The sequence below is a fragment of the Microcaecilia unicolor genome, chromosome 3 (genome assembly GCF_901765095.1).
Source record: "Microcaecilia unicolor chromosome 3, aMicUni1.1, whole genome shotgun sequence".
Lineage (NCBI taxonomy): Eukaryota > Metazoa > Chordata > Amphibia > Gymnophiona > Siphonopidae > Microcaecilia > Microcaecilia unicolor.
This window is the reverse complement of record NC_044033.1, coordinates 513039606-513067260: the sequence shown is the minus strand read 5'-3', so window position 1 is coordinate 513067260 and position 27655 is coordinate 513039606.

Here is a 27655-nt window from a genome sequence, read left to right as displayed (position 1 = left end):
GCAGGAAAGAGGGGCTCTTTCCTGCCCCAAAGAGGTCACTAGACCACCAGGCCAGTAGTAAGGTAAGGGGAGGGGGTGACGGGGTGTGTGACAGGGGGAGGGGAAAATGTGACAGGGGGCGAAGCGAGGGCATGAAAGGGGGCGGGTGTGTGGTGGGGCGGGGCATGTGTCCTCCTTTTTGGGGGACAAAATATGGTAACTCTACCCCCGCCAGCCAAACCAGGGACCCTGGAGCCAATTTGGGGGGCCCAGGCCCCCATGGCCCCCCCATAGCTATACCACTGCTTACTATCACAATCCACTAGAAAGTGGTCCTTGTCCAATTCAGAACTTCAGCTTAATGGTTCAATTGTAACCACAAATTAGCATTTGTTTTCATCAGCGTGTAAAGCTGTCAAAGCTGTATCACCTTACGCAGTTCTAAAAGCCAGACCTACCAGCCTCTGTAGTTACAGCAGGATCCAGTCAGAGTTCCTTTCTCAAACACCCTCCTTAAATACTTCCCTGATGATCCCTATAAATATTTAATCACCCTTTTCAGTAACGTTCTCAATTTTAATTGCTTTTCAGGCCAATTCCCCCTCTAATACCCCACTCAGACGTAGGAACGTGCAGGTCGTCAGGATGACTCACTCAGAACAGAATCCTTCCAGATCAGCTGCAGCAACGCATCGGCCCGGAGACCGGCGCCGAAGAGGACTTCAGCTGGTGGGGGTTGGGGACCCCCGCAAGCACAGGTACCTAATGGCGGGGGAGGGTTGGCGGTGGCGGGAAGGGGGGGTGAAAGGATCGGCGGCCGGGGGACAGGGCCAAATCTGGGGGGCCCATGCCCCTGTGGCCCCACGTAGCTACGCCCCTGCTATCCCCTGACTCAAGCTGCACAAGCTCTGCAGCTTGGGCTCAAACTTAACCCCTTCAGCACCACACTCATTGCAGTCTTACGGCAAGCACTTTATTTTATTCCATTCTTGTCACTTCCCTCCCACCCAAAGGGATGAACAGGTCCACATACAAGATACACCAGCTCCCTCATCACATCTTCCCTCTACATGTAGGCTTCCCCAGGTCTCTTCCGTCACTCCTTGCAACATCTGAACTCCTACCTCTAAAACATCCTGGGTAAGAGCCCGGCTACACTTTCTTTTAAAAATTAAAAAAAAAAACTTTAAACTTCACTGGTTTACAACTCCATTATTTTTCCTATCACCGACATGAGGTTTACCGGCCTGTAGTTTCCCACTTCTTCCCTGAACCCTCTGTTGTGAAGAGGGATCACATCAGCTCGTCCCCAGTCCTGAGGAACTTCTCCCGTCTCTAATGATCTATGAAATAAATACTTAAGAGGTCCCGCCAAGACTTCTCACTTACCATTTGCGTATTTAAAAATGACTCCGAAGTGATAGGAGTGTGTGAATATGATTTTTTTTTATCCAGTGCAACATTTGTCCTTTCTAATTTGCCCTGGCGTCTGATGCCATTAAAAAGAAAACAATTTATCACCGTGTAAGTAGTATACTATGCCATACTTTGTATTGTTATTTGAATATTTTTACTGCTGTAATTGCCTATTGCTCATGTTTGATCTATTCTTACTCTACACCGCCTTGAGTGAATTCCTTCAAAAAGGCGGTAAATAAATCCTAATAAACAGGATGAATATTCTGTGATCCTGAAGGTTTTCTTACAAAGGAGAAGAAGCTCAGCAAGAACCAATCACGTTGACCTCCGCTCGTAAAATATATAAACTGCGCCATCTGCTGGATGAGCATAATTTCGGCAAAGAGGATTATAGAGCCCTTGATACATTTTCATATCCATTTTTATCACGTTATGATCAGATTCAAATGCAGCTTTCTTGCTGTGTTCAGATCTTGTCAGTTCTTTTTATGGTGACTGTAATAGAAACTGTGCAAACAATGAGATAAATTGTGGAATGCTAAATCGAAAAAACATCCTTGCAATAATAGCACAGAACTTCCTTAGGGGCCTTTTTACTAAGGCGTACCTAAAAGTGGCCTGCGCTGGTGTAGGAGCGTGTTTTGGACGCGCGTTGGTCCATTTCCTCAGCACGCCTGGAAAAAAGGCATTTTTTTTGTGCCAGAAAATGGACATGCGGCAAAATTAAAACCCGTGCGCCTTACCGTCACCCACTGACTTAGCAGTAACTTAGACCGGTTCCTCATTTCTTATTCAACTGTACATATAATTTGCCTTCGGTGTAGTCACCCATCTATTTATCCCAATTGACTGGAATTTGTTGCCAGAGAATGTGGTAAAAGCAGTTAGCTTAGCGGGGTTTAAAAAAGGTTTGGCTAGCTTCCCAAAAGGCAAACAAAAAGACGAGCGAAAAGTACTACAAGCAAACAAGACAGGCAAGACACTGCATTCAGAGAAATAGATCTAATTCTTTAAACTTAAACAGTACCGCAAACAAAAAAGGAGCCGGAGATTATCCTACCTCTCCCCAACCTCAGTGTCACAGACCAGAACAGGACATAAATCAGAATTCATAAAAAATAAAAATGAACCATGCAAAACTAATCCTAGGATTACACATTCTGGCCCTAGTACATACAATAGATGCCCTATCCCAAGAAGAACAGAATATCATCCCCATAATGACCTCCCAACATAGGACGAACAGATTAAACTACCGTCATCAGATCGAAACCAGACCTTACCATGGAAAATCATCATCACCAAACAAAAACAGGAGAAAAGAACCCATACACACCCAACACATCAATCCCACGTCAACTAATAAATATTCTATTAATACCCACCGTAGACGAAACCTTTAAACAGATCCAAATAGGATATCAGTGGCATTCCTAGGGTGGCTGACACCCGGGGCGGATCGCCGATGCGCCCCCCCCCCCCCGGGTGCAGCGCGACCCCACCCCCACCCCAGGCGAAAGGACCCCCCCCCCCCCCCGGGTGCATTTTTACCTGCTGGGGGGGTGCCGCGCGCCTGTCAGCTTCACTCGTTCCCTGCTCCCTCTGCCCCGAAACAGGAAGTAATCCATTCCGGGGCAGAGAGAGCAGAGAACGAGCGGAGCCGACAGACGCGCGGCACCCCCCCAGCGGTGTGCACCCGGGGTGGACCGCCCCCACCGGCCGCCACTGTAGGATATATAAACGCTAGATCAGTAATAAACAAAATGGAAACCTTAACAGACTGGATTACTCAGGACAACCTAGACCTAACATTCATCAGTGAAACTTGGATTCATAACCAAGATGACCCCATAATCCTTGACATTTGCCCTCCAGGATACAAAATCAACCATTGGACCAGAACGGGTAAAAGAGGAGGAGGCATAGCCCTAATCTACAAAGACGAATTCATTTCGGAACCCATTGCGGAATCCATTAATACACAACTTGAAATCGCCACAATCAGGTTACAAAACAAATCCCTCCCAGCTCATCTGATTTGCATCACATTATATCGACCACCAGGAAATCGGAAAGATGCCCAACTAACTCTCATGGACTTTATATCAAACACATGCCTCACAAATCCTAACGTAATAATAACAGGAGATATAAACCTTCACCTAGAGGACACAACCTCAAATGACACACTAGAATGCAAAGAGTTCTTACAAATGTGTGACATCCACTGGCCACAAGTCAACCCCACACACATCAAAGGCCATGCACTGGATCTATTAACATACAAACTATCCAGTGATCGAACCTTTTCGGTAATGGAACACCAATGGAAAAGCGTACCTTGGTCTGACCACTTTAAATTAACTATGATCTTATGCTGAAAGAAGAAAGGTCTTCCCCAAACGCATCAATGGGCCTTATATAAAACAAGAGATAAAATAGACCCCAAAGCATTTTGGCAAGAAATATACGATAACAACTGGGCACCAAAAACCGATTCAACTGACTTCTTCACTCTTTGGGATGAATGATGCAACGAAATCCTTAACAAAATAGCACCCAAAGTGCTGCATGTGGGTAAGAGGAACCCGAATTATAGCTACGTCTTGCAAGGTTCCGCGTTAGGAGTTACGGATCAAGAAAGGGATCTGGGTGTCGTCGTCGATGATACGCTGAAACCTTCTGCTCAGTGTGCTGCTGCGGCTAGGAAAGCGAATAGAATGTTGGGTGTTATTAAGAAGGGTATGGAGTCCAGGTGTGCGGATGTTATAATGCCGTTGTATCGCTCCATGGTGCGACCGCACCTGGAGTATTGTGTTCAGTACTGGTCTCCGTATCTCAAAAAAGATATAGTAGAATTGGAAAAGGTACAGCGAAGGGCGACGAAAATGATAGTGGGGATGGGACGACTTTCCTATGAAGAGAGGCTGAGAAGGCTAGGGCTTTTCAGCTTGGAGAAGAGACGGCTGAGGGGAGATATGATAGAAGTGTATAAAATAATGAGTGGAATGGATCGGGTGGATGTGAAGCGACTGTTCACGCTATCCAAAAATACTAGGACTAGAGGGCATGAGTTGAAGCTACAGTGTGGTAAATTTAAAACGAATCGGAGAAAATTTTTCTTCACCCAACGTGTAATTAGACTCTGGAATTCATTGCCGGAGAACGTGGTACGGGCGGTTAGCTTGACGGAGTTTAAAAAGGGGTTAGATAGATTCCTAAAGGACAAGTCCATAGACCGCTATTAAATGGACTGGAAAAATTCCTCATTTTTAGGTATAACTTGTCTGGAATGTTTTTACGTTTGGGGAGCGTGCCAGGTGCCCTTGACCTGGATTGGCCACTGTCGGTGACAGGATGCTGGGCTAGATGGACCTTTGGTCTTTCCCAGTATGGCACTACTTATGTACTTATGTACTTATACGTACAAAATCAGCACAAAAACGCAATAAAATACTCTGGTTTAATGAAGAACTAAAAATTGTAAAAACGCAAACTAGAAAATTAGAACGAAACTGGAAAAAATACAAAAACGAACAATCACTAAAGGCCTGGAAAGAAAGTCAAACAAAATACAAATATAAAATAAGGCAATCCAAAAGAAACTTCTAGAGAGAACAAATAGGCACAGATTACAAAGACACAAAGAAATTATACAAACTAATAATCAACTTACTTAACACCAAAATGGTAACTACACTGAATGCAAACCTCCCACATGCAGACAATCTTGCCAAATACTTTGAAGAAAAAATTACCAATCTACGCAAGAATCTGCATCAGGGAAATATTAATCCAGAAACCTTCATAAACGAACTAGATCCGAACCCAAGGGAATACCCGGCAGACCGTATTTGGAATAACTTCACTCATCTAAGCACCAAAATAATAGCTCACGCACTCAGAAAATTCTCCTCCGCCCACTGCCAACTAGACACCTGCCCCAACTATATAATGCCCCCCCCCCCCAACCAATACATCACAGAACTCACAGACCACCTTAATTATCTATTCAAAAGAGGCCTATTCCCACAGGACAGAGGAAATATCCTACTAACTCCCATCCCAAAAGACACCCCAAAAAAAGTAGAAGACACCTCGAATTATAGACCGATAGCATCCATACCCTTAACAACCAAATTGACAGAAGGCATAGTCGCCAAACAACTAACAGAATACCTCACTGATTTCAACATACTGCACGAATCTCAATCTGGCTCCAGACCTCAACACAGTACAGAAACAATACTAACCACACTCCTGACCAGATTCAAGCAGGAAATAGCAAGGGGTAAAAACATCCTCCCACTCCAATTTGACCTATCAAGTGCATTCAATATAGTTGACCACCACATACTACTGAGAATCCTCGACAAGATAGGAATTTCAAAGGATTTCTGACATCCAGAACATACCAAGTCAAATCAAACTCAGATATACAGTATCTCCACCTTGGAAAGCGGAATGTGGAGTACCATAAGGATCACCACTCTCACCTATATTATTCAACCTAATGATGACACCACTGGCTAAATCTCTACCAAACAAGGCCTCAATCCATTTCTCTATGCCAGGGGAGCAGCCAGACAACAGATTTTGGGTGGGCCTAGGCAAGAAGTGGGTGGGCACCAAATGTTCTCCCCCCACCACCACCACCACCACCACCAAAAGATATTTCATCTGGCAGGAAAATGCTTCTTTCCACCTTGGCAGTCTGCAGCAGGCATGCTCAGGTGCCGGTATCGTGGAGAGTAGCGTTTTCGTTACTATCAGAGGGAAGTCTTCAGCTGGTAGCGCCTGGGATCTACATCAGCTACCGTTAAACATGTACTACTGTTGGGTGGGCCTGAGCCCTAAGTAGATGGGCCCTGGCCCACCCAGGTCCACCTGTGGTTACGCCACTGCTCTATGCAGATGACATCATCGTCTATATTCCCTTCAAACAGAATCCCACAGAAATCACCAAGGAAATTAAAAACAGCATGAACATCATGGAATCCTGGGCATCGGAATTCAAGTTAAAACTCAATAGAGATAAAACTCAATGTCTCATTCTCTCATCCCAATACAATAATGTTCCCCCCTTGGCAATTAATGCATAGGGTTCATCCCTCCCAATCTCAGACCACTTGAAAATCTTAGGAGTAACAATAGACCGCAACCTAACGCTAGAAAGCCAAGTTAAGAACACGACCAAGAAAATGTTCCACACTATGTGGAAGCTCAAACGTATAAAACCTTACTTTCCCAGGGATTCATTCCACAACATGATCCAAACCATGGTGCCAACCCATGTAGACTACTGCAATAGTATTTACGTAGGCTGCAAAGATCAAATCATAAGAAAACTACAGACAGCACAAAACATGGCTGCCAGACTCATCTTCGGAAAAACACACTTCGAAAGTTCAAAACCCCCTCCTAAGAAGCTTACATTGGCTTCCTATTAACGCTCACATAACATTCAAAATATGCACAATAGCAGTGCCGTAGCGAGGGCTAATGACACTCGGGGCGGGTCGCCGCTGCGCACTCCCCCCCCCCCCCCCCCCGGGTGCAGCACGGCGCGACCACCCCCCCTGTGGCGCACCCCCCCTCCGGAGCGAAAAAAAACCCTGGACTGCAAGCCCCCCCCCCCGGACCACATTCTTACCTGCGGGAGGGCCGATCCGCCCCGAGTGCACGTTACACTCGGAGCTGTGTCGGCCCCGCTGGTTCCCTGCTCTCTCTGCCCCGGAACAGTAAGTAACCTGTTCCGGGGCAGAGGGAGCAGGGAACCAGCGGGGCCGGCACTCCCTGAGCGCGTGCACCCGGGGCGGACCGCCCCTCCCGCCCCCCCCTTCCTACGCCACTGCACAATAGTCCACAGAATCATCTACAGACTCGCACCAGATTACATGAAGGAACTTATCAATCTACCATTAAGAAACGTGACGAGAACAGCAAGAACCTACCTAACCTTTCACTACCCCAGTTGCAAATACAAATCTTCACATGCCACCAGCCTCTCCTTTATAGGCACACAACTTTGGAACTCACTACCCAAAGACCTGAAACTCACAGAAAACTACCTACAATTCAGAAAAAAACCTGAAAACACATCTTTTTCAAGGAGTCTTTCCCCCCTTGGATGTGCCTAATCCCACACCACCATACATCACGAGGGGTTCAGAAATGGATATGTTAGTATTGTCAACCTAAGCGCTTGTCGTACTTCTACATTATGTACTGGATCCTAAGGAGCTTAGCCGAGATTGGGTGGCAGAGCCAGCCGGTGGTGGGAGGCGGGGATAGTGCTGGACAGACTTATACGGTCTGTGCCCTGAAGAGGACAGGTACAAATCAAAGTAGGGTATACACAAAAAGTAGCACATATGAGTTTGTCTTGTTGGGCAGACTGGATGGACCATGCAGGTCTTTTTCTGCCGTTATTTACTATGTTACTATGTTACTATGTACTGGACTTCTTCAAATCTGGATTTTGTAACCGCCTTTTTAGCGATATGTAAGCCACATTGAACCTGCCATACGGTGGGAAAATGTGGGATACAAATGCAATAAATAAATAAATAAAATAAAAGTCCATAAGACATTATTAAGACAGACTTGGGAAAATCCACTGCTTATTTCTAGGATAAGCAGCATAAAATGTATTGTACTGTTTTGGGATCTTGCCAGGTACTTGTGACCTGGATTGGCCACTGTTGGAAACAGGATGCTGGGCTTGATGAACCTTTGGCAACACTTATGTACTTAGGATTCTGAATGGAATCTTGCTACTCTTTAGGGTTCTAAATGGAATGTTGCTATACACTTTGAAATTCTGCATGGAATCTTGTTATTCTTTAGAATTCTAGAATCTTGCTATTCTTTGGGGTTCTACATGGAATGTTGCTACTATTGGGTACTTGTGACCTGGATTGGCCACTGTTGGAAACAGGATGCTGGGCTTGATGGACCTTCGGTCTGTCCCAGTATGGCAACACTTATGTACTTATGCACTTATGACTTTTTACTTTCTCGCACCTGCCCCCTCGGCTTCCTAGTTCAATATTTCATTGTATTGTAGGAATAGCATTAGCATCATCTCTTTTATTTGAATGTTCTAATTTGTGCCTATTAGGTTTTTCATTATTACTATGTTGACTTCATATCATATCTATATTCATAACTTTGTTATTTGAATGATCTTCCATGCTATTATGGTATTGTTTGGATTGTATGAACGTTTATCATATTTCTGCTATATGATTGCTTTGCAGTGCTGTTAAGTGTATATTTCTGATACTGTTTCATGTTAGTTCTATTACTACTACTACTACTACTACTTAACATTTCTAGAGCGCTACTAGGGTTACACAGCGCTGTACAATTTAACAAAGAGAGACAGTCCCTGCTCAAAGAGCTTACAATCTAATAGACAAGTGAACGGTCGGTCTGATAGGGGCAGTCAAATTGGGGCAGTCTGGATTCACTGAACGGTAAGGGTTAGGTGCCGAACGCAGCATTGAAGAGGTGGGCTTTAAGCAAAGACTTGGTTTCAATTTAACATTTCCAGGTGCACCGTGGCCTCATTGATTGTATTTATGCTTATATGTGGTCATTTTACTAGTATTAAACTGTAACTGCTATACGCCACCTTGGATGAATTTCCTCATAACAGCAGATAAAAAAAATCCCAATAAACAAATACTGTAAATAAAATTTCTATCAGGTTTCATTGTGCTGTATTATGAAGTGCCACTAGATGGAGACATTTCATTATTATTTTTTTTTCAGTGCTTCTTTTTGAATTTTTGGCCCTTTTCCCAATTTTTCTTAAATTAATTTTCTTTGTCTTAATTTTTAATTTTATTATGTATTGGAGCTCTTTAACAAATGCGAGTGAACTTTAGGGATGTTAATTTGAATTTTGTTCACAACTTTTCAATAGTATTTCAAGGTGCAATAGGTATGTCCCTGAAACTTGAAGCCTTAAAACCAATTTTTTTTTTTGCACCTGAGGCAATGGAGGGTGAAGTGACTCACTCAAGGTCACAAGGAGCTGCAATGGGATTTGAATGCTGGCTTGTGGAGTCTACAGCCCCCTGATCTAGCCACTAGGATACTCCTCCATTCTCTTTATCAGGTATGCTAGTGAATGGACATCCCTTTAAACTATATGTTCTATTCAGATCTGACATCAGGACAAGATTTAAGAAGGTTTCTAAAATTCCACAGAGGGGTGGGACCAAGATGGCAGTTGTAATATCTGTAATCCCGGTAGCAAACCTTCAGGGGTGGTAGGCTCCCTTTAGCAGTCCACAAACAAAGTCCTTCCAAACAACACAGCTTTTAATTCCAAACAGTTTATTTCCCCTCCTCCACAAAATCTCAGTTCAAGGGGTTAAAGTCCCATTCAGTTTCCAAACTAAAGCAACAAGAAAAAAACTTCCCTTTAAATCCAAGTTCTCCCCCAGTTCAACAGCCTGGGTTTCAGTTTTAAAAGTCTTTCCGCTTGGGTGGTTGCAGAATAGCAGTACACCGCCCACAACACAGCTAATTGACTCCTGTGACCACCCACTGCCTTCAGTCCCTGCAACTCTGCCCCAAAGTACAATTACAGTCCATGTCAACTGGCTCCTCCAAACCTGGTGTGCTGGTCCCTCCAGACTCTCCTTCCTCCAAACACTCCATTAACTCTGCTTCTCTGCTAGGCTGTTGGTTGGAGACCTCCTCCCCCTCCCAGGTGGAAGGAATCTTGTACTGATTTCTAACCCAAGGGTATTGAGCTTTGTCATCCCTGCTCCCCCTTCTGGCCCTCGCCTGCCATCGCAGCTGCTCTCTCCAGTCCTTTTCCCCCTCCCTTCCACGTGGGGGCCATACCGGGTTTTGGGACCTACCACCCCGATCCCTTCTCTCAGGGCCTTGTGGGGAATGTAGTCTGGCCCCATACCTCCTCCTGAGCTGCTTAGACCCTCCAACCTCCTTACACAGTATAGGCAGTATCTAGTTTTCATTTTTTTTTTTACTAAGCACTTCTGAGCTATAACGCCCTGCCCATCTCTACCCACCTATCTCTTTTATTATTCTGCTATAAATAACTTACATTTTCTCTATCAATACTCTGTAATCCATATTATTATGTGAGCCGCATTGAACCTGCTTTGAGTGGGAAAGCGCGGGGTACAAATGTAATAATAATAATAATCCTTTCCATTCTCCTCTTCCCGTTAGGTTTCTCACTTTTCACCATCTCAATCTCATTAGCATGTGATATCTTTGTTATAATATGGCAATTTTCTGACCTGCTCATATACTTTACTTGCTCTCCCTCTTTTCGCCCAGTTTCTGCTTTGTTGCCGACGGCACTCATAATTACTAACCGGTATCGCTGGTCTTTTTAAAGGTATGTTACCTTTTCATGTCTCTCACTTCATACACTTTTTCAGACTTGTTTCCTGTTCAGCTTCCAATCAAATACCATCACAGTTTTCCCATACAATATACAGGTTAGTCTTCTATATATATTTGTTTTTTTGTTTGTAGATCTCCACAGATATTATCTTCACCAATGTGGGCTCTATTATTGTTCCTTGTTTTAGTATTGCTTTCATTTTTACTAAAATGTATACAGATATATATTTTTTTTATGTATATTTGTTTATTTTTATGTTTTCACAGTCTTATATGTTAAAGTTTTTTATATTTTTTTAGGATTATCATATGAAATTGTATATACTTCTTTTATTTGTGATGCTTTAGACTCTTGATGCAGGCACTTTGCCGAAACACGGCACCGTCGAGTCTATTTTCAGTATTGAATAAAGATACTACTTCCTCATCACATCTCCTTGGTTTTTTTTTGGAAGAGTCCTGTTGACCACGCTACTTCTCTGCTTCTACAGTATTGGGAAAACACAGATCCTGACCAAGCCTTTCTTTTGGTGAAGAAGCATAAATTTGCCTGTAGATGTTTAGTATCCTTAAACTCAGTTATGTTTTTTTTGACCCTATGAAAATGCAGGAGTTTATAATAACTAAAGAAACGGGTGGTGGTGGTCTAGCTTTGAACACTCCAACAGGTTAATAATGCTGTAAATCGTTAAGCGGTGATTTGTGTTCCTCCATCTCTATAGTATTTGTTATAAGTTCTTCAACTTTTTTTTCCTTGTATCTTGCCGCATTAATGTAGACGAAATTAGAAGTTCAATTTCCTTCCCTTGGTTTAAGGATTAATAATGTCTTTATTTTATTTTACCTATATTTCAATGCATTTATGTAATGTGAATGTATATTATGTATATTAAAATTAATTCTTTCCCCATTAGAGAAAGAATTAATTTTAAAGTTCACACAATGATTTACAAGATATTACACGGAGAAGCCCCCACCTACATGAATCACCTTATTGACCTTCCAACCAGGAACAGTTTGACATCTTCTCGTACTTACCTTAATCTGCACCTTCCCAACTGCAAAGGTATTAAGTACAAATCCTTCTACGCATCCAATTTTTCCTTTCTGGGTAGCCAGCTTTGGAATGCTTTACCAAGATCTATCCGAACAATCAACGGTCTTTTGCCCTTCAGAAAAGCATTGAAGACCCATCTTTTCAAGAAAGCCTACCCTAACGATTTACATAGTAACATAGTAGATGACGGCAGAAAAAGACCTGCATGGTCCATCCAGTCTGCCCAAGACAAACTCATATGTGTATACCTTACCTTGAATTTAATTTGTACGTGTCCTTTTCAGGGCACAGACCATACAAGTCTGCCCAGCAGTATTTCCTGCCTCCCAACCACCAGTCCTGCCTCCCATCACCGGCTCTCGCACAGACCGTATAAGTCTGCCCTCCCCTATCCTTGCTTCCCAACCACCACCCCCTCTTCCCCCCACCTGCTCCGCCACCCAATTTCAGCTAAGCTTCTGAGGATCCATTCCTTCTGCACAGGATTCCTCTATGCATATCCCACGCATGTTTGAACTCCGTTACCGTTTTCATCTCCACCACCTCCCGCGGGAGGGCATTCCAAGCGTCCATGAAAAAATACTTCCTGACATCTTTCCTGAGTCTGCCCCCCTTCAATCTCATTTCATGTCCTCTCGTTCTACCGCCTTCCCATCTCCGGAAAAGATTTGTTTGCGGATTAATACCTTTCAAATATTTGAACGTCTGTATCATATCACCCCTATTCCTCCTTTCCTCCAGGGTGTACATGTTCAGGTCAGCAAGCCTCTCTTCATAGGTCTTGGAACGTAAATCCCATACCATCCTCGTAGCTTTTCTTTGCACCGCTTCCATTTTTTTAACATCCTTCGCAAGATACGGCCTCCAAAACTGAACACAATACTCCAGGTGGGGCCTCACCAACGTCTTATACAGGGGCATTAAAACGTCCTTTCTTCTGCTGGTCACTCCTCTCTCTATACAGCCTAGCAATCTTCTAGCTACGGCCACCGCCTTGTCACACTGTTTCGTCGCCTTCAGGTCCTCAGATACTATCACCCCAAGATCCCTCTCCCCATCCGTGCCTATCAGACTCTCCCCGCCTAACACATATGTCTCTCTTGGATTTCTACTCCCTAAGTGCATCACTTTGCATTTCTTCGTATTGAATTTTAATTGCCAAACGTTAGACCATTCTTCTAGTTTCTTCAGATCTTTTTTCATGTTTTCCACTCCCTCCAGGGTGTCCACTCTGTTACAGATCTTAGTATCATCCGCAAATAGGCAAACTTTACCTTGTAACCCTTCGGTAATGTCACTCACAAATATATTGAACAGAATCGGCCCCAGCACCGATCCCTGAGGCACTCCACTACTCACCTTTCCCTCTTCCGAGCGAACTCCATTCACCACCACCCTCTGGCGTCTGCCCGTCAACCAGTTCCTAATCCAGTTCACCACTTTGGGTCCTATCTTCAGCCCATCCAGTTTATTTAAGAGCCTCCTGTGGGGAACCGTGTCAAAAGCCTTGCTGAAATCTAAGTAGATGACGTCCATAGCACGTCCTTGATTTAATTCTCCTGTCACCCAGTCAAAGAATTCAATGAGATTTGTTTGGCACGATTTCCCTTTGGTGAAACCATGTTGTCTCGGATCTTGCAGCTTGTTGGCTTCTAGGAAATTCACTATCCTTTCCTTCAGCATGGCTTCCATTACTTTTCCAATAACCGAAGTGAGGCTTACCGGCCTGTAGTTTCCAGCTTCTTCCCTATCACCACTTTTGTGAAGAGGTACCACCTCCGCCATTCTCCAGTCCCTCGGAACCTCTCCCGTCTCCAAGGATTTATTAAACAAATCTTTAAGAGGACCCGCCAGAACCTCTCTGAGCTCCCTCAATATTCTGGGGTGGATCCCGTCCGGTCCCATGGCTTTGTCTACCTTTAGCTTTCCAAGTTGTTGATACACATTCTCTTCCGTGAACGGTGCTATATCCATTCCATTCTCAGGTATACTTTTGCCAGTCCCTCGCGGTCCTTCTCCAGGATTTTCTTCAGTGAAAACCGAACAAAAGTAGCTATTTAGTAAATTGGCTTTTTCTTCATCATTATCTACATAGCGGTTCGCTGTATCTTTTAGTCTCACAATTCCCTTTTTAGTCCTTCTTCTTTCACTAATATACCTGAAGAAATTTTTGTCGCCCCTCCTTACATTTCTAGCCATTTGTTCTTCCGCTTGCGCCTTCACCAGACGTACCTCTCTCTTGGCTTCTTTCAGTTTCATCCGGTATTCCTCCCCGTGTTCCTCTTCTTGAGATTTTCTATATTTCTGGAACGCCAACTCTTTAGCCTTTATTTTCTCAGCCACTTGCTTGGAGAACCATATCGGTTTCCTTTTCCTCTTGCTTTTATTTACTCTCCTTACATAAAGGTCTGTGGCCCTATTTATTGCTTCTTTCAGCCTGGACCACTGCCCTTCCACTTCCTGTTTATCCTCCCAGCCCATCATCTCCTTCCTCAGGTATTCCCCCATTTTGCTAAAGTCAGCACGCTTGAAATCCAGGACTTTGAGTTTAGAGTGGCCGCCCTCCACTTCAGCCGTTATATCAAACCAAACCGTTTGATGGTCACTGTTTCCCAGATGTGCACACACTCGCACATTTGACACACTATCCCCATTTGTGAGCACCAGATCCAGCATCGCTCCCTCCCTCGTGGGTTCCGTCACCATCTGTCTGAGCAGAGCACTTTGGAAAGCATCCACGATCTCTCTACTTCTTTCCGATTTGGCAGACGGAACCTTCCAATCTACATCCGGCAGATTGAAATCTCCCATCAACAGAACCTCTTTTTTCTTTCCTAATTTTTGAATATCTGCAATCAGATCTTTATCTAGTTCCTCTAATTGTGTGGGGGGTCTGTAGACAGCACCCACGTGGACAGAAGTTCTATCCTCTCTTTTTAAGGTGATCCATATCGCTTCTTCTTTTCCCCAGGTCCCTGTCATTTCAGTCGCCATGATATCATTCCTCACATACAGAGCTACTCCTCCACCTTTACGACCCTCTCTATCCTTCCTAAATAGATTATAGCCTGGTATGCTTGCATCCCATTCGTGGGAACTGTTGAGCCACGTCTCTGTGATTGCAACAACATCTAAGTCTGCTTCCACCATCAGGGCTTGAAGGTCATGAACTTTATTGCTTAGACTACGAGCATTTGTGGCCATTGCTTTCCACCTATATTTCTTGGTATGTGTTTTGACATTAGTGATTTGGGGGTGTCTTTTCACTTTGGGTACATTCATTGCTTTTTGTTCCAACTTTATTGCTTTTTCCTCTGCTTCAGTTCTATTTTCAGGAGCATTACAGTGCTGTAATGGAGCAAAAGAATTCTTTAGTGGCAACACTTGTGCGGGTGGATGCTTCTGTGTCACATGACAAAGTCTGCCTGAGCCTACTGTGAACCATCTGTTCTTATGTGGTTTTATTCTTTGAGGGAGTGGTGAGAAGCTATTTCTCTGTGCAGTCCTAGAAGCTGGTTTAATTGTATCCAATTCTTGCATTACTTTACTGAGCTCTTGTTTAAAATTAGATAGTTGAAGACAGATAGGGCAAGCTTTAAGTCTCCAGATGATTGGCCTTGAAACTAAAGTACCACAATTATTGCAGAGAATAAAAGTCATCCTGATTTCTTGAATTGGGTATGAACAGGTGTACTTAGTTGGGGTTAACAGTCTGTAAGACTGCCTGTGTATGATTAAGTTAATGAGGTTTGGTTTGTCTATAAATGAGTGGAAAACCCTGGGGTGGGTGGGATTATAAGTCCCAAGTGCCAGCTAACTACTGTGTTAAGGCAATTCTCTGTGTGGGACCAGAATTTTCAAATGATTTAACTTCCAAATTTGCCCTAGAATATAAAAAATAAGCTTTCCTTGTTGTAATATAAATCCAGATATTCCCAATAATTATATCAGTTTCAACAATGTAAAATGCACTTTAGAGCCCCAATACAATACAGCCTCCCTCTCAGAGCTTGGTAGGAAGAGAAAAGAAAGAAAATAAGAGGTTTCACAGGGCAAAATTAAGCACTAAGCCTTAAATTAAAGAGAATATCAGGAATCTCACCTTAGCCAGCAAGTTGAGAAGTTTGGAATTTAAAAGGTCCAAATTTGTTATACTTTGGAGGAGTTTGCTTCAGGTACAGAGAGGTCAGCACCTGAGCAAAGTTAGAAATGATTTGCTCCAATTGGTCTCTATGGGTCTGATATTCAAAAAAAAAAAGCTAAGCTCCTAAGTTATGCTTCTTAATTTATACCCTATTGTCTGCCACATCTTGTCTTTCTGACTCAGAGTCGCTGAGGGGGGGGGGGGGGGGACAGAGGGGCAAGATTCCCCGGGCCCAGCGCTGAAGTCTGTTTCTCTCCTGATCCTGTATGTCAGGACCCAGGTGATTGCTTTAACATGATAAGATGGGTCCCAGCACATAGGAGCAGGACAGAGACAGACAGACTGAGGGAGGTGCAGACGCAGTACGGTAAGGGGGCGGAGGGCAGTGGCTGCCTGAGTGTGGGGTGGGGAAGCGGGGTGTAGGAGGGGCCTGAGTGAGGGGGTGAGGCGGTGGCTGTGGCAGCCGTGCCTGGGCCCTGCTCTGTCTCTTAGTGGCCCTGTCGTGACTGCTTACGTTGGTGCTGAGTGGAGGAAAGCTGATAGAATAGTCTGTGAACCCAATTGCCCTCTCTGTCCACCTAGATCTGCCCGTGTTTCACCCCTGTTGGTTCCACACTTGCCACAATCCCTCCAGAGCCTGTCTCTCACCCCTCTGCCCTGCCTGCCTCTACATACCTCTCCCCAACCACCGGTGAGCCCCTCCACATCCATCCCTTACCCAGGCCCTCTCTGCTTGCCTCTGCCCTGTCTGCTTCTCTGTCCTAGCTCCAAGTACTGTCCGTGTCTGCAGGTGTGTGCAAATGAGTAGTGAGATGGTGTCCATCGGTGTCGTCTGCTACACTGCATGTGAGGCTCAGTGTTTCTTGACCTCACTGAGGAGCAGTGCGTAGGGCGCTTCTGCATCGACGAGGCAGCCATTCTGCATCTGTGCCAGCAGTTGGAACCCATTCTCCACACCACCGCTCACAGGGCGCAAACGGTGCTCCTACACCTCAAAGTCACCTCTTCACTTGCCTTTCTGACAACTTCCAGACTATCCTGACAGCCACTGCAGGTGCAGCTAGTCAGCCATTTCCTGGTGTATCGGACAGTTCTTCCTGGCCCTTCTCACACACACTCTTGACTATATGGCATTCCCCCAGTTTTACTGATATCACACAATGACCCAATTCTATGACGTAACTCATTTCCCCTCTGACCATGGTGTCATTGGCTGCACCAATGTGGTCCTCAGGCCCCCAAAAGGGAAAGATCGCACCGACCACAACTGCACTAAAGTGTAGAGTGCCACTCCCTGAAGAACCAGAGCCACGGGATGGGGACATAGAGGAAGAAGAGCATAGAAACATGACGGCAGATAAAGGCCATATGACCCATCCAGTCTGCCCATCCTCTGTAACCCCTAATTCTTCCTGTTCCTAAGCAATCCCACATGCTTCCCATGCCTTTTTAAAATTCTGGAACAGTCCTTGACTCCACCACCTCCACCGGGAGGCCATTCCAGGCCTCCACCACCCTTTCTGTGAAATAATACTTCCTTAGGTTGCTCCTAGGCCTATTCCCTCTTAACTTCGTCTTATGCCCCCTCATTCCAGAGCTCTCCTTCATTTGAAAAAGGCTCTCTTCCTGTACATAAATGCCCTTGAGATATTTAAATGTTTCTATCATGTCTCCTCTCTCCCTCCTATCTTCCAGCGTTTACATGTTGAGGTTCATAAGCCTGTCCCTATAATTTTTGCATTCAAGACCGCTTACTAATTTCGTAGCCGCCCTCTGGACCGACTCCATCCTGTTTATATCTTTTCATAGGTGTGGTCTCCAGAACTGCACACAGTACTCCAAATGAGGCCTCACCAGAGACTTATACAACGGTATTATCACCTCCTTTTTCCTGCTGGTCATGCCTCTCTTTATGCACCCAAGCATCCTTCTGGCTTTGGTCGTCGCTTTTTCTACCTGTTTGAAAGCTTTAAGGTCGTCAGACACAATCACCCCCAAGTACCGCTCTTCCTTCGCATACTGAAGCACTTCATCCCCTATACTGTACCGTTCCCTCTGATTTTTGCGACCCAAGTGCATGACCCTGCATTTTTGGGGATTAAACCAAACCAGCAAGGCATTGCAGCAAAGACTGAACTCATACACTGCTCGTTTCTGTGATGGTACGTTTGCCATTACAGAACAAGTGAGGCATTTGTACAGTGTCATCCATATCACCAAAACAGTGCCCATCAGTATGAGCCACCTATAACCACTTCACTATAATTGCCCCTCCACTCCCACATGTGCCTCACTTTCCCTCTCCTCCTAATACCATTCCCCGCTCTCTGTACTTCACACAACCACTATCTCCCTCTTCCACCTTCCTACATCCTATCAGCTTTTCTCTCCCCCCTCCCTTCACTTTTGAGATCCCCCCCCCCCCCTTAGACACACCCTGGCTGCCAGGGGGTTCAGCATGCTTGGAGGATCTGTCACTGCTGTCTGAGCTGAGTGATGATTCCTCAATATCTATTCCAGCTTGCCACGCTGCTGCAGCAAATGCAGCACCCACCAAAAGGAAAATGCCCCAGGGGATGCTCTTTCACAATACCTCCTCTAGGTGGTAGCACTGAGGGATACAGTAATTCCTTCAATTTTCTCTTCCAACTAAATGCTAATCGAAAATCAGATTTCTCAAAAAAAGCAAATAGAATGTTAAGTATTATTATGAAAGGAATGGAAAACAAAAATGAGGACGTTATAATCCCTTTGTATCGCTCCATGGTGCAACCGCACCTCGAATATTGTGTTCAATTCTGGTCATCGCATTTCAAAACTATATTGTGAAATTAGAAAAGGTGCAGAGAAGGGCGACAAAAATGATAAAGAGGATGGGACGACTTCCCTATGAGGAAAGGCTAAAGCAGCTAGGGCTCTTCAGCTTAGAGAAAAGACAGCTGAGGGGAGATATGATAGAGGTCTAGAAAATAATGAGTGGCGTTGAACGGGTAGACATGAAGCGTCTGTTTACTCTTTCCAAAAGTACTAGGGGGCATGCGATGAAGCTACAATGTAGTAAATTTAAAATGAATCGGAGAAACGTTTTCTTCACTCAACATGTAATTAAACTCTGGAATTCATTGCCAGAGAATGTGGTAAAGGTGGTTAGCTTAGCAGAGTTTAAAAAAGGTTTGGACAGCTTCCTAAAGGAAAAGTCCATAGACCATTATTAAAATGGACTTGGGGAAAATCCACTGCTTATTTCTGGGATACTATAACAAAAAAATATATATGGCTTAACTTTCTCCAGTTGTATAGTATTTAGCAAAGCAGCTGCGATCAGACACATAATAGCTAAATGGTGTGAGATTCCCCCAGAAGAAGCATGGCGAAACAGGCACCTGTCGGGGCTTTTGTACACACCAGTTTGGAGAGTTGAGCATACAGGCTCCTCAAGCTAAGTGTCTTTTGAGCATTTTTCATATATATGTAAATTTTCCATGAGATATCGTGAGAGCACAGGGTATCACTAAAATTATTGTAATTGCAACAATTTGGGTGGAGGTGGTTTAAAGTCAATGATTAAAATAAATGCACGAACCTGGATTCACCATGGGAGTGATATGAGGATTTGTGCTAAATGATATGAGACTCCACCTCGTTGCAATTTACAAGTGTTCTTAGTAACTTTTTCCTATCTACATATTTCTGGGATAAGCAGCATAAAACGTTTTGTACATTTTTGGGGATCTTGCCAGGTATTTGTGACCTGGATTGGCCACCTTTGGAAACAGGATGCTGGGCTTGATGGACCTTTGGTCCGTCTCAGTATGGCAACACTTATGTACTTAGGATTCTGAATGGAATCTTGCTACTCTTTAGGGTTCTAAATGGAATGTTGCTATTGTTTGGGTTTCTACCAGGTACTTGTGACCTGGATTGGCCACTGTTGGAAACAGGATGCTGGGCTTGATGGACCTTTGGTCCGTGTCAGTATGGCAATACTTATGTACTTACAGTATGTAGATGCAAGGACAGCACATATTTTTGTAAAAACTTTACTACGGCACGTGTTATTACAACAACAGTAGGACTGCACTGGGTGTTTAGGATGGCAAAATGTTTCAGACAGAGCCTCACTGGTTTCGGTAGATGTTGGAATGGCTGTCTAGCTGATGGTAAGTTATTAATTAGAAACACAAGCATGAGGCTGAATTTATTTAAAACAATCTCACTGCTTTTATTCTAGCATTCTTAATTAATGCTAGACCAATGCGGTCTCCTGATTTTAGAGCACCCTGCGTCTGCAATTCTTTGTCAACATCAAACAGGTTCGTGGAAAACAAAACTCATTCAATTAACATGTGGAAAGCATTAAATACCTACTAATACAATGGCTGAATAGGGGCGGTTTGAAAATACAGAGACGGAGTTCAGGGGAACATGCAATCATGAAAACATTTCATGTTTATTCTTATGTACAATGTGTGGTGGAAATGCATATCGCGGTGCACTGCAACCCCGGTTAATTGATGGGCCCGCTTTCATCTTTCTATACCAGTGGTCTCTTTGATTCACCTGTGCCATCAACACGTCCACTGTATTTTATCTCCTTACCTGCTAAAGAGCTTTAGAAATTAAGCCATCAGCAGCTGACCCCCCCCCCCCCCCCCGAGAGCAGCAGAGAGATCAACAGCATGCTAAAAAAAAAAAAAAAACAGGTTAGCACAGTCCTAACAAATGAATAATCCACTTTCAGTAAAACTAAACTTTAGAAACCTAGAAACATGACGGCAGATAAAGGCCACATGGCCCATCCAGTCTGCCCATCCTCTATAACCCCTAACTTTTCCTTTTCCTAAGCGAGCCCACGTGCTTATCCCATGCCTTTTGAAATTCTGGAACAGTCCTCGACTCCACCCCCTCCACCGGGAGGCCATTCCACGCCTCCACCACCCTTTCTGTGAAATAATACTTCGTTATTCCTAAGCCTATTCCCATTATGACATCACAATATGAGCTCTGGTTACCAGAGACTGAAACTCTTCACACTAAGGGGGGAAAGTAAGCCAAGAATAGGACAATTGAGCCATTGTGACATCACTGATGAGGTTGGCTCTTAGGCATTGGTGGAATAGAAACATAGAAACATGACGGAAGATAAAGGCCATATGACCCATCCAGTCTGCCCATCCTCTGTAACCCCTAATTCTTCCTTTTCCTTAGCGATCCCACATGCTTATCCCATGCCTTCTTAAATTCTGGAACAGTCCTCGACTCCACCACCTCCACCGGGAGGCCATTCCACGCCTCCACCACCCTTTCTGTGAAATAATACTTCCTTAGGTTATTCCTAAGCCTATTCCCATTATGACATCACAATATGAGCTCTGGTTACCAGAGACTGAAACTCTTCACACTAAGGGGGGAAAGTAAGCCAAGAATAGGACAATTGAGCCATTGTGACATCACTGATGAGGTTGGCTCTTAGGCATTGGTGAAATAGAAACATAGAAACATGACGGAAGATAAAGGCCACATGGCCCATCCAGTCTGCCCATCCTCTATAACCCCTAACTTTTCCTTTTCCTAAGCGAGCCCACGTGCTTATCCCACGTCTTCTTAAATTCTAACACAGTCAATAGTTCTAAGATCACAGGCTGTCAACATAGGCTTCGACCTACTTATCATCCGGAGCTGAAAAATGAGGTCTTTACCAGGGGCGTAGCTACGGGGGGGCCACAGGGGCCTGGGCCCCTGCAAATTACATCTGGGCTCCTGGTTTGTCTGGCAGGGGTCCCCAACCCCCGCCAGCCGAAGCCTTCTTCAGCGCTGTCTCTGGCGCAGCCGCGTTCCTGCCCTGCTTTTCTTGCTCCTCCTGTCCTGTGCACGCTGACGCTCCTTTATGTGAAACTGAGGAGGAGCGTCAGCGTGCACAGGACAGGAGGAGCAAGAAGAGCAGGGCTGGGCAGGAAGGCGGCTGCGCCGGAGACGGCGCTAAAAGAAGGCTTCGGCTGGCGCGGGTAGGGGACCTCCGCCAGCAAAGGTATTTGTGAGGCGAGGGGGTGTGCGAGGAGGTGAGGGGGTGTGAGGGGGTGTGCGAGAAGACGTGAGGCAGAGGCGGCAGGGGGAGGTGAAGCGTGGCGGTGGGGCAGCACTCAAAATGTGCCCCCAACCTCGGGCTCTGGCCCCTCTCCCACTGTAATGTCTGGCTATGCCCCTGTCTTTACTAAAACTCTCTTTCTGTGTGAGAATCCTGCTGCTGGCCGCTGAGCTGTTTTCTTTGCTGCTTTTGTTGTGGACTAATCTACTATCTATTAGGTGTTTGTGCCCTTTGGGAACCTAATAGTTGTTAACGCCTGACGCAGCCTCTAGAGAGGTGAAACGTGGCCACGTCGGGTTGTGTTTTAAAGTGGCAACAATAAAAGCCTTTTAACTTTTGAAGACCTGTGCTCTGCTTTCGTGGACCGCACTGCTTTTTCTGCAGAACTTTAGTTTCCTCTTCTGGATTTCTTTGAAGGGATTAGAGCTCGTGTAAAGCTTTACAAGCAGTGACGTAGCCACAGGGGGGCTTGGGAGCCTGGGCCCTCCAAATTGGATTCGGGCCCCCCAAGGTCTGCTGGTTTGGCTGGCAGGAGTCCCCAAGCCCCACCAGCAGAAGCCTTCCTCCAGCGTTGTTTGCCACCACGCTGTCTACCCCGCTTCCCCTACTTGGTTCTAGTGAAATTGAGTGTGTGTGAGGCTTCATGCACGCTCAATAAAACTGAACATGCACACCGTGGATGGAAATTATCTCTTGTTTGTCCTGTTTGTCTGTCCTAATTAGATTGTAAGCTCTGTCGAGCAGGGACTGTCTCTTCATGTCCAGTGTCTTTAGAAATGATATGTAGTAGTAGTAGTAGTCTGTGGGATTCTGGAATCTTGTTACTTTTTGGGATTCTGCACAGAATGTTGCTACTCTTTGGGATGAGAAGCAACTGCTTGCCCTGGGATTTGTAGTATGGAACGTTGATACTCTTTGAGATTCTGCATGGAATCTTGTCGCTCTTTAGGATTCTGGAATCTTGCTATTCTTTGGGGTTCTACATGGAATGTTGCCACGATTTGGGTTTCTGCCAGGTACTTGTGACCTGGCTTGGCCACTGTTTGGAAAGCAGGATACTGGGCTAGATGGACCATTGGTCTGACCCAGTATGGCTACTCTTAAGTTCTAACCCTTAAAAGTGAGCAGCTCTGGGGGGGTGGATCAAGGGTATGGGTCTGTCTTTTCCAGTTTTTCTGGAGCAACTATTTATCCCTGACAAAAGCAACAGTACATTTTTGCACGTTTGAAAAGATGGTACGTTTGCCAGCTAGGGACTGTTCTTTTCTTAAGTTGTCACCTTGAAAACAGGAAACAGACAAAGGCATATATTGACAAGCAATCTGTCTTTTGTGTGATCTAATTTTTTTTTTTTTAAATCATTCATTGAAGCAGATGCAGAAAAAGAGTTGAATTTTTGTAAATGTATTATAGTAGATGACAGCAGATAAAAAGCTTACGGTCCACCCAGTCTGCCCAACGAGATAAACTCGTAGCATAAGGTACGACAGGAACCTCATCAGGAGGAATGCCAGTTTTCAAGACTCCAGCCTCTGATGGTGTCATGTTTGCACAGGGCAAAAACAGTGGAGAAAAAAAGGAATCCTCTCCCAGACGGTGTCCAACAAACTTCAAAATTTAAAAACAGTAAAGGAGATCCGACACGACTCGTGTTTCGGCCCTACCGGCCTGCACCAGGGGTCTAGGAATTAAGTCAAATCCTACATATTCTCAAAAATCTACACCGTCATGTTTGCACATCAGTACTCCATGAGTTATAAATTTTAAAAGGCTTCTTTTCCTTTTGATGCTTGCTTCAGCCCCACTGCACGCTACCTGTAGGAATGTGGAAAGAGGCAAGAGAACACATGGCATGTCTGTAAAAACTGAATGAAAGAGAAATGCATTAACAGTGATATAAAATGTATGAATGAAGGCAGTGGTGTGCTGGAGCAGGCTCTCACAGGCTCGCAAGAGCCGGTTGTTGAGTTTTTAAGAATTTTGGGAGCCGGTTGTTAAAGTAGGGCCCTCCATGGCTACTTTAACAACTGGCTCCCAAAATGTGGGCTTGGGCCCCCCTGCTGAATTATCTTTTACTTTGCTGGTGGGGATGCTGAGCTCTTCCAGCCAAGTAAATAGACTGCTGCTGCTCCCCACTCCTTGTTTCCAGCTCTGGGCAGCAGGCTGGGACTTCTCCAGCATGTGAGAGAAGTTCCAGCATGCTGCTCAGAGCAAGACATAGGGAGTGGTGGCAGTCCATTTATTGGCTGCCAGCAAAGCTATGCCTAGCGTGCCCGCACGAAGGGAGAGAGGAGAGAGAGGCAAGTGTTGCTCCCCCGCCCCCCCCCCCACCCCTGGCCCTTCCAACTGCAGAGCTGGCTACGTCCGGAGAAAGAGCCTGTTGTTAAAAATTTACCAGCACACCCCTGAATGAAGGTATGCAAGATTGAATCCTCTTAGCTCATTGAGTTTCAAAAAATGTACTATTTTACTATTCGCATATTTAAAATGGAACTTGATACCTACATAGAATCAAAACTGAAAGAAAATTGCAAAAGGAAAAAAAATATATACATATCCAGGTCCTCTGTTCAGTAACATGGTGATCAAACGTTCCAAACAAAACAATTTAAACCACAGAGGATTAGGAGAGAAACCACTGGAAGGGTGTTCACCTGTAGGACTGGTCCTAGCAGTCAGGTCCTAGGATGTATATAGAAAGTTCAAATAAAATCTCCATCAGATTCTGGGAGGGTTTTGGGCGCGTGCCAATCCATTTTTTAGCACGCATATAAAAAAGGCCTCTTTTTTGCCGAAAATGGACGTGCGGCAAAATCAAAATTGCGACGTCTCCATTTTGGGTCTTGAGACCTTACCGCCAGCCATTGACCTAGCGGTAAAGAATTCCAGGCGGTAATGACCTATGTGCGTCAAATGCCACTTGGCGCATCTCCGTTACATGTGACAAAAAATAAAAAAAAAATTTACAGATGCGCGTAGCAGTCGCGCGCCAAAATTGAAATTACCGCAAGGGCCACGCAGTAACTGGGCGGTAACTCCAATTTGGCCAGCGTTCAGCACTTAGGCGCCTAGGCGGCTTAGTAAAAGGGCCCCTTAATGAAAAGCACCCAGGGAAAGAGAGTCTATGAGGGTACCTCATTTCTCTGGGAAGTGGTACCTTTGGAGCATGGTACATAAGTACATAAGTAGTGCCATACTGGGAAAGACCAAAGGTCCATCTAGCCCAGCATCCTGTCACCGACAGTGGCCAATCCAGGTCAAGGGCACCTGGCACGCTCCCCAAACGTAAAAACATTCCAGACAAGTTATACCTAACAATGCGGAATTTTCCAAGTCCATTTAATAGCGGTCTATGGACTTGTCCTTTAGGAATCTATCTAACCCCTTTTTAAACTCCGTCAAGCTAACCGCCCGTACCACGTTCTCCGGCAACGAATTCCAGAGTCTAATTACACGTTGGGTGAAGAAAAATTTTCTCCGATTCGTTTTAAATTTACCACACTGTAGCTTCAACTCATGCCCTCTAGTCCTAGTATTTTTGGATAGCGTGAACAGTCGCTTCACATCCACCCGATCCATTCCACTCATTATTTTATACACTTCTATCATATCTCCCCTCAGCCGTCTCTTCTCCAAGCTGAAAAGCCCTAGCCTTCTCAGCCTCTCTTCATAGGAAAGTCGTCCCATCCCCACTATCATTTTCGTCGCCCTTCGCTGTACCTTTTCCAATTCTACTATATCTTTTTTGAGATACGGAGACCAGTACTGAACACAATACTCCAGGTGCGGTCGCACCATGGAGCGATACAACGGCATTATAACATCCGCACACCTGGACTCCATACCCTTCCTAATAACACCCAACATTCTATTCGCTTTCCTAGCCGCAGCAGCACACTGAGCAGAAGGTTTCAGCGTATCATCGACGACGACACCCAGATCCCTTTCTTGATCCGTAACTCCTAACGCGGAACCTTGCAAGACGTAGCTATAATTCGGGTTCCTCTTACCCACATGCATCACTTTGCACTTGTCAACATTGAACTTCATCTGCCACTTGCACGCCCATTCTCCCAGTCTCGCAAGGTCCTCCTGTAATCGTTCACATTCCTCCTGCGACTTGACGACCCTGAATAATTTTGTGTCATCGGCGAATTTAATTACCTCACTAGTTATTCCCATCTCTAGGTCATTTATGAATACATTAAAAGCAACGGACCCAGCACAGACCCCTGCGGGACCCCACTAACTACCCTCCTCCACTGAGAATACTGGCCACGCAATCCTACTCTCTGCTTCCTATCTTTCAACCAGTTCTTAATCCATAATAATACCCTACCTCCGATTCCATGACTCTGCAATTTCTTCAGGAGTCTTTCGTGCGGCACTTTGTCAAACGCCTTCTGAAAATCCAGATATACAATATCAACCGGCTCCCCATTGTCCACATGTTTGCTTACCCCCTCAAAAAAATGCATTAGATTGGTGAGGCAAGACTTCCCTTCACTAAATCCGTGCTGACTTTGTCTCATCAGTCCATGTTTTTGTATATGCTCTGCAATTTTATTCTTAATAATAGCCTCCACCATCTTGCCCGGCACCGACGTCAGACTCACCGGTCTATAATTTCCCGGATCTCCTCTGGAACCCTTCTTAAAAATCGGAGTAACATTGGCTACCCTCCAGTCTTCCGGTACTACACTCGATTTTAGGGACAGATTGCATATTTCTAACAGTAGCTCCGCAAGTTCATTTTTTAGTTCTATTAATACTCTGGGATGAATACCATCAGGTCCCGGTGATTTACTACTCTTCAGCTTGCTGAACTGACCCATTACATCCTCCAAGGTTACAGAGAATTTGTTTAGTTTCTCCGACTCCCCCGCTTCAAATATTCTTTCCGGCACCGGTGTCCCCCCCAAATCCTCCTCGATGCAAAGAACAAATCATTAAGAAACTCCAAACTGCCCAAAACACTGCAGCCAGACTCATATTTGGAAAAGCGAAATACAAAAGCACCAAACCCCTAAGAGAAAAACTACATTGGCTCCCACTGAAAGAACGAATTGCGTTCAAAATCTGTACCTTGGTTCATAAAATCATTCATGGCAAAGCTCCGACATATATGTTGGACCTCATAGACTTACCAACCAGGAACACAAAAAGATCAGCACGTAGATTCTTGAACCTCCACTACCCCAGTTGCAAAGGACTTAAATATAAATCGATATATGCATCTAGCTTCTCCTACATCAGCACGCAACTGTGGAATGCACTACCAAAGTGGAAAACAAAAAAAGCAGATCGTGTAAAAGTAAAATGTAATTTATTTAAACAGTATATCAATACTCATGTAAATACAAACATCCCGACACAGGCCGTGTTTCGCCCAACTGGGCTGCTTCAGGGGCTATGAAAAGATAAAATATATAAATATTGTCTGTTATAATATTACACATGTAGATAACATATATACTATATATATATACATATACACATACATGTATATACACACACAACAATTATATCGTACATATATAAATTAGAAATGAATTAAAAATAATACATCATCTAA